The following is an 8,136-nucleotide window of genomic DNA, read 5'->3' as shown; positions in this document are numbered from 1 at the left end:
TAAATTGAAGTATTTAAAGATAGTAATGATATTTTATAATATTTAATATTTAATATATATGTGTATTTGTATAGTTTAATAATATATATATATATATATATATATTTAATTATGCAATAATAGACTGTAGGTTCATTCTAACTCAGTGGCAAAGTAGTTAGATGCAAAAGGAGGAGGTCATGAGTTCAAACTTTGAAGGAGACAACTTTCAAAATGAAAATATAAATTGGTGATATGATGACACATGGAGAATGACATGGCGACACGTGAAGGGTGACATGGCGCCACGTGGTGTAAGGTGAGGCTATGTGGAGGATGATGTGGCGCCACGTGGCGTGAAGTGGGGTGCCACATGGACGGTAACATGGCGCTATATGTGTAAGTGAACCAACATTACTTTTTAGCGGCAACAAAAAAATCGCCGCTAATTGGTAGTTTCTACAACGACAAATGTTGCCATTAATACTTAACATTCAGTGGCAACAAAATAGTCGTCGCCGATGTGTGGTTTTTGCGGCGACAAAATGTCATCGTCGATTTTCAACTTTTAGTGACGACTATCTTTCGACGGTGACAAATTTTCTTTTTTGTGGCAACATTTGTCGCCACTGACTCACAATTTTAAGCAGCGACTTTTATTGTCACTGCATATTGAATCAGTGGCAAGAGCTCTCGCAACGTTTCAGCGGCGATTTTTGCTTTTAATGTCGCCATTAAAAGCCAATTTTTTTGTAGTGAAAATGAGATGGTGAATAGTATATTACATATCAAAACTAAGGGCCAAATAAGTTATTTTCCCAAGAGTAAATGGATGATTTCCTCCAACGTACATGGGACCACGCATGAAGACAAAAGTATGAGATAAATATAGATTACCCAAAACGAGATGCAATCAATGTTTATAAGATAATATGCCTATAAAGATAACTATTAAAGGATACAAACACATCCATGATTTTAAAAAAAAGTTGACTTACCTCTATAAATCTCAATTAACTAGATATTTATTGTCTCCTCTTTTATTCATTCCTTAAGTTACTCTCACACAATTTCTTTGAGTCTTTCTCTACTTCCTATGCTCTACCTTTACTTTTCTTTATATAGACCCATTCATCTAGAATTTTTTTAATATCTCAATCTAATCTTGATCAATATTAGTATTTTATATATTATTAAATTATCATTATTATTAATATTATTTAGAGATTGGATATTAATTGTTATCTTTTCTATTATTATATCCTGATTATTATATTATTTTAAAATCTTCAAATATTAATATTAGATATTAGTTTATCTTGAAATCTTCAAATTATAATATCATATTATATTATATTCTGATTATTTCAATTATTATATTGTGATCTAACTTGAATATATTTTTATTATCTTTGCATCCAACTTATATATATATATTTTTTTTTTTCTTGTTGTAAAATATTAAATTTTTTTATTCTTATTATTTTTGTTTTCTTATTTATTTTACTATGAATATTATCTTATTTATTTATTAAGATTCGAATAAAATATGATGTTCACAACAATAATGAAAAGAGAGTGTGTAGTGAAAATATCAACATAAAGAGGAGGGAAAAAAGTGATGATTATGTTGTCCTATCAAAATATTCTTTTTAATAAACTAGTCTTTTAAAGTACATTCTCCAATATTTTTCACACATGAATCTTTTTTAGGTTCACTCTCCATGACATTTACACACTTGATCTCTTTGACTGGGTCATAACCTATGAATATAATATATATATATATATAGTGATCAACAAAAACTAACCCATAATAAATTTTTCAAGTCGTCCACTATATTCATCCATCAATATGACAAATTTAAGATATATATTACATAAAGATACTTAAAGTACGTTTAACAACCAATGCATTTCGTAAAGGTGATTTTAAATTATTATAAGCATTCAAAATTTGATAAGTAATGAATTCACAATTTAGTCACCAACAGACAATTTAACCAACACGTTTTCTAAACACACTGTTTTTTAGAGGTCAGTCATTTCTAAAGATACTTTTGAGGGTTTGTTTGATACGTTAATAATGATGAAATAATCATATTTAAAATTAAAAATTACTGTTAATAGAATGTAACAATGCTTCGATCTAATCAAACAACACTAAACATAACATAATTATACTATAAAAGATAAAATCTTTTTGTCTCAAATACAATAGGATTTGAATTGCTTCAACAAATTAAAGGACAACAAATTTTAACTTTTGTTCTACAAATCAAAATTTTCGGTACAAGCAAATTTGTTTGTCTTTGCTTACATGACAGAAATGGAGATAATAAGGAATCTTTTTATGCATTTTTTTTTCCCAGACAAAAGAGTTGTACGCATTTATGTTATCTCACTTTGGCCATAACAAAAATTGTTATCTCAAAATTGACACGGCAATTATATGTCTATCACACACCGAAGAATCTACATTCCATGAAGTTGCTGGATGACCATGGCCCAGTCAATGAAGCACAATAAAAAAAAATAGAGAGAGATGTAAGGAAAAATAATAATAGTAATAATAATAATTAATTTAATTATTATTATTATTATAAGGGCTAATTAATAATTTAAAGTTGTTTAACATAATTAAAAATAAAAAATTAAAGTATTTCAGAATCTTTGACAAAATATTACTAACAATATTAAAAATTAAATTAAAGTGTAGATTTTAAAAATAAAAAAATTATATAATTTTAACAAAACAAAAGTGATGTTATTGCACACGCGATGCACACCCACACATGGTTCATGAAGATGGCAGCAGTCAATATGTGCGCAGGTCCCCCTGCTATCTCTCAACGATCGCAAGGAAATTTTATGCCGGGAGAATGAGTGTTATAAGGGCCAATTAATAATTCTAATTTTTTAACATAATTAAAAATAAAAAAATTAAAGTATTTCAGAATATTTGACAAAATATTACTAACAATATTAAAAATTAGATTAAAGTGATGATTTTAAAAATAAAAAGTTCTATATAATTTTAACAAAATAAAAGTGATGTTATTGCACACGCGATACACACCAACACATGATTCATGAAGACAGCGGTAGTCATTGTGTACGCAAGTCCCCCTGCTGTTCCAATAGAAGGACAGTTAGGTCTCAAAAAAATTAATTAATTTAAATTAAATTTCAACTAAATTTAGAATACCAACAAAGTCTCTTAGTTTTTTAGTGATAAAAATATCAAGTCCAAAAAGTTTTAAAAATTTATAAGTTTGACTCTCAATTTTACAACTTTATTATGATAAATTTGTAACTTATTTTTTAAATTTCAATAAGTTAAACATTTGTATCCCTGTTAAAATTTAAGAAATAAGTTGTAAATGCATCACAACAAAATTGTAAAATTAAGAGCCGAACTTACAAATTTCTAGAATTATTAGACTTAATATTTTTCAATATAAAAGATGGACATTTGTGTTCTCTGTTAAAATTTTAAAAACAAGTTGCAAATACATCATAATAGAGTTACAAATTTGAAAGTCAAACTTGCAAATCCTTAGAGCTGTTAGACTTATTATTTTTCAGTATTAAAGATGAATATTTGTGTTCCTTATTAAAATTTAAAAAATAAGTTGCAAATGAATCACAACAAAATTATAAATTTGGGAGCCAAACTTACAAATCCCTGAAGCTATTAAACTTAATATTTTGCCATTGAAGGACCAAGAGACTTTGCTGGCACCCCAAATTTGATTAAGAGTTAACTTGAATTAATTAGTTTTTTTGAGACTTAATTGTCGTTCTTCCTTTCATGTCCACGGTCAACTTGTACTTTACCTACTTCAACAACTAAGTACTTTAGAATTATTCTTTAGAAGAATGATAGATAAGTCCTAAGAGGACCAATTGATTTAAATTAAATCCCAACTGTCAAACTTCATGAATTTACAAGTTCAGCTGTCAATTTTTTAACTTCATTGTGGTGAATTTGCAACTTATGTTTCAAATTTTAACAAGGAAAGTAAATTTGTTTATTCTTCAATCATGTTAAAATTTATAAAATAAGTTATAAATTACTTAAAATGAAGTTGCAAAATTGAGAAACAAGCTTGTAAATTCTTAAAATTTAACACTTAAAATTTAATTTGAATTAATTGATTCTTTTAAAACCTATCTAACATTCTTCCTTATTCTTTTTGAACTTTCAAAAAGAAAAAGAGTTATGATAGTAAAATATAAATTATTGCGATTGCCGCTATTGTTTTCATAACATATATACTTGAAAGGGAGAACAATAATTAGAGCTCAAAATATCAAAGTAACGACAATTAAGTTTTAAATAATTTTTTAAAGAATGTTTTGCAAAATTGCAGTACATATAAGTTTAGAATACCAGATACTTCTGAGCTAATAATTGAGGGGCAAAAATTCTTTTTAACCTTATATTAAATGAAGGTTAGTTTTAAAAGTTTATATTATTATTTTAAAAAAGTACGTTTGTCAAGTGTTATCATAGGTTTTATTGGTATATGTAGTCTTATCTCGAAATGTTTTATAATTTGAAATGATAGTAGTATTTCTCAATATTTCAAAGTTGAATCTATATATATACAATCACATTAAATACCAGCCTATTCTTACTTGACTTTGGCCCTGCTTAGCCTCGGGTCCCAACTCACCTAAATTTTTATTCATATAAAAATTATAAAATTATGAAAATATGTTCTCCAATGAAAACAGAATAATTAAAAGATGTAAAATAAAATTGTCTAAGTAATTAACAAAAAAATAACTATAATAATGAAAGTATATATGAATGACATTTTTATTCTCCATGTATTGACAAACTTTATTAATAGTATTGGGACTTCACTCATGTTTGTTAGTCTCTCCATGTATTTAGTTGATTTATGTTAAGGATGTCATTGGGTATTTTTCTTCTAATTACTTTAGTTGACTTTTTACGGAGATAGTCAAAGTCACTGCTAAAAATTTATAATTAGGGGTGACTTTTTATGGTTGCTATAGAAAATGTGACTTTTACAAAATAATAATAATAATAATAATAATAATAATAAACTTCATTCCCTAATCTAGAACAACTAGGTCTTTATACGGTTATATGCTTTGGAGTTTGGGTTGAATGTGATAGTATTATTTTTTTAGTACTTTAAAAATCAGATACGGAATTTGATTTAATTTTGTCCTAATACCCCACAATATGGCAGCAATAATGTAACAATGGTATATATACATCATTACAAATTAAAAATTTAAAAATGAGTATAAAATTTAAATTAGTGGCGAACCATATTTTGGCATAGATAATAAATAATTGTAACGTAATTGCATGCTTGTTATGTCATATTCTGTTATCCCTGTTTTGCTCTGCTTCTCTCATTCTTCACTGTTCTGTTCTTATTTAGCTATGAAATTAGTAATTTTGCAGTAGTTAATGAGCATGTGCTAATGTGTATCTCAAAAACAATCTTTCCATTTATTTGCTTGTTTATCTGCTTTCTTTAATTTTACTGATTATTTGCTAAAACTTTTTATTTGGTTTGCTTGTTCAAATATTGTGAAGTCCAATGCATATTGAAATTAAAGATTAATGTTGTTTCTGACAAAAATGAGATATTTTGGGTCATTTGTTACTTTGTATCAGAATATCTTCAAACATAAGAAGAAATTTAATAAGGTATGATGAAAATTTCAAAGATAAACTAAACAGGGATTAGAAGATTCTACAACATAGGATTTGTCATAGTTAACTTCTGTTAGAGCCCAACAAAATAATTCTACATATAAGATGAATAACTTCTAAAGAGTCGCATTAAACATTGTTATCTAATAGTAATTTTCACTATAAAAAACAAAAGACTTTTGATGGTAACAAAAGTCTAAAAGTTGCTGCCAAAATATCGTCGCTATAACTATCGTTGTTGATAGTTTTTGGCCACAACAAAAGCATACTTTTAGCGGTAACAAATCAAAAGTTTTTTACCCCTAAAAGTCTACTTTTAACGGAATCAAATGTTGCCGTCAAAAATTTTTAAAATAAATAATAATATATAGACTTTAAGGGATGACAAATATCACCACCAAAACTTTTTTAAAAAATAATAATTTATTTTTTGCCACATCACTTTGCCATATATGCATCATGTGATGTCAAGTCACCTATCATGTATATTGCAAATGATGCCACAACAGTTGACATCTTGTACCATATCACAGGTCAGTTCGATAAATGATGCCATATTATCCTGCCATCTCGTGCCACATCACACGCCACATGTGTACCTCCTCAAGCCACCTCATGTGCCACACCACCACTAAGGGCCTCGTCACCTACCACATGTATGCCTTCTCAAGCCACCTCATATGCCACATCACCACCATGCACCACATCACCTATTTGTTGCAAAATAAGCCAAATTCAAGGTTGAATCCATGACCTTCCACTTCCAAACCTTAAGCTTTCATTCTTTGCAAATTGAATTAAAATGCACATATAATTATTATATGCAAAAGTAAATATATGTTATTTAACTATATACACATATATCAAATAATATATTATTAAAAAGATATACATGTATTATATTTCATTTTCAATTATTAATATGACAAAATAATTTATATGAATATTTAAATTATATTTTTAATAAAATATTATTTTTTACCAGTAAATATTATTTTTCTTAGGAAAATGAATTTAAAATAAACAAATTTTAAATATTGAATAATATTCTTATATACATTGTAACCAATTTTTAAATTTTATTTTTATTTTTTAAATGACAATTATTAAGTGTATAATTTATTTATAAATATGTATTATATTAGTTTATGTTAAATATCTTTTACTTTTATCTTCTCCATATTTATCTCAAAAATTAATAAACTAAATGATTAAGCTTTTATCTTCTCTCAAAATAGCTAAATTTTTCTGCCTCTTTTATTAAAAATATATTTTATCTACAACTTTTTAATATCTTAAAAAAGTATTTTAATAACAAATTAATTTCAACAACATAAATTTTGTTAATAGTCATTTTGAATAATTTTAAATTTTGAATAAATACTAATAAATTTTTAAAGAGCAAGTTTAATTTCTTACCAACAAAGTTTAAGTCCTTCAAGAATTGTTAAAAATTGTGCAGCAATGCTGGAATGATATTCTAAAATTTTTGTGGATCCTTTTTTTTCCAAGTAGCAAACCGAAAAGAATCAACTCAACCATCCCCGTCTAACCTATAGCCCAACATGGTACAACGAAAAGATTCGATTACAGGGCAGCAAGTTAATAAATTGTAATCACTGTATGAACATTAATAATGAAAATAATTGATTGATATATACAAGCACCCAAAAGTGAGCGTATTTAATGATTTATTGCCATTTTTATTTTGGGAAAAATGAAATGGAATGCTCACCTTCCACTTGCTTACTCTAGTGCTCATCATTCTCAAAACACGCATTGAGAGTACTGTGTGTTAAATAATTTCTTTCTGTGTGGTGCCTTGATGGATCTTCTACAGCTACACATCTTCAATATCATACGTCTTTTATCTTAATTTAAAATTTTAAGACTTTAATTCCTAACAAACTTTTATATGTATGTGTGTGGAGCTATCTAATTGTGTCAGAGTTGAGCATTATTCGATCAAATTAAAAGTAACTCTCTCAAAAATATTTTTTATATGAACTTGAAATCTCGTATTTTAGTGACTACATTCTTTTCTACGAAGATCAATACCTGTTGATAGGATAGAATCAGTTTAATTAAGAAGATTCTATTAATTAATCATGCTATATCACAAGTGAAACTAGTTTCTTGTAGTGATAGAAGATGCACTTTACATTGAAATTTTTAAAAAATATATGTAAAATAGTATATATCTTATCTTTTAGAATATATTTTCTAGCATTCTTCACACATTAATTTTTTCTAGGTTTACTCTCCATGACATTTACATATTCCCTTTGAATGGGTCATAAGCTATGAATATAATATTGTGATCAACAAGGACTAACCCACCTTCAAAGAAGTGCCCCTATTAAATAAGAAAATATTTCACCTATCTTTTTTGTCAAAATTACACTTTTTCCCTCTTTAAAATTGTAATGGTTCCTCATTAAAAAAAGAAT

Source organism: Prosopis cineraria, unplaced genomic scaffold, assembly GCF_029017545.1.
Source record: "Prosopis cineraria cultivar Desert tree isolate PC_DT_omini unplaced genomic scaffold, ASM2901754v1 PC9, whole genome shotgun sequence".
Taxonomy (NCBI): Eukaryota; Viridiplantae; Streptophyta; class Magnoliopsida; order Fabales; family Fabaceae; genus Prosopis; species Prosopis cineraria.
The sequence above is the reverse complement of the archived record's forward strand: the minus strand, read 5'-3'. Positions refer to the sequence as shown.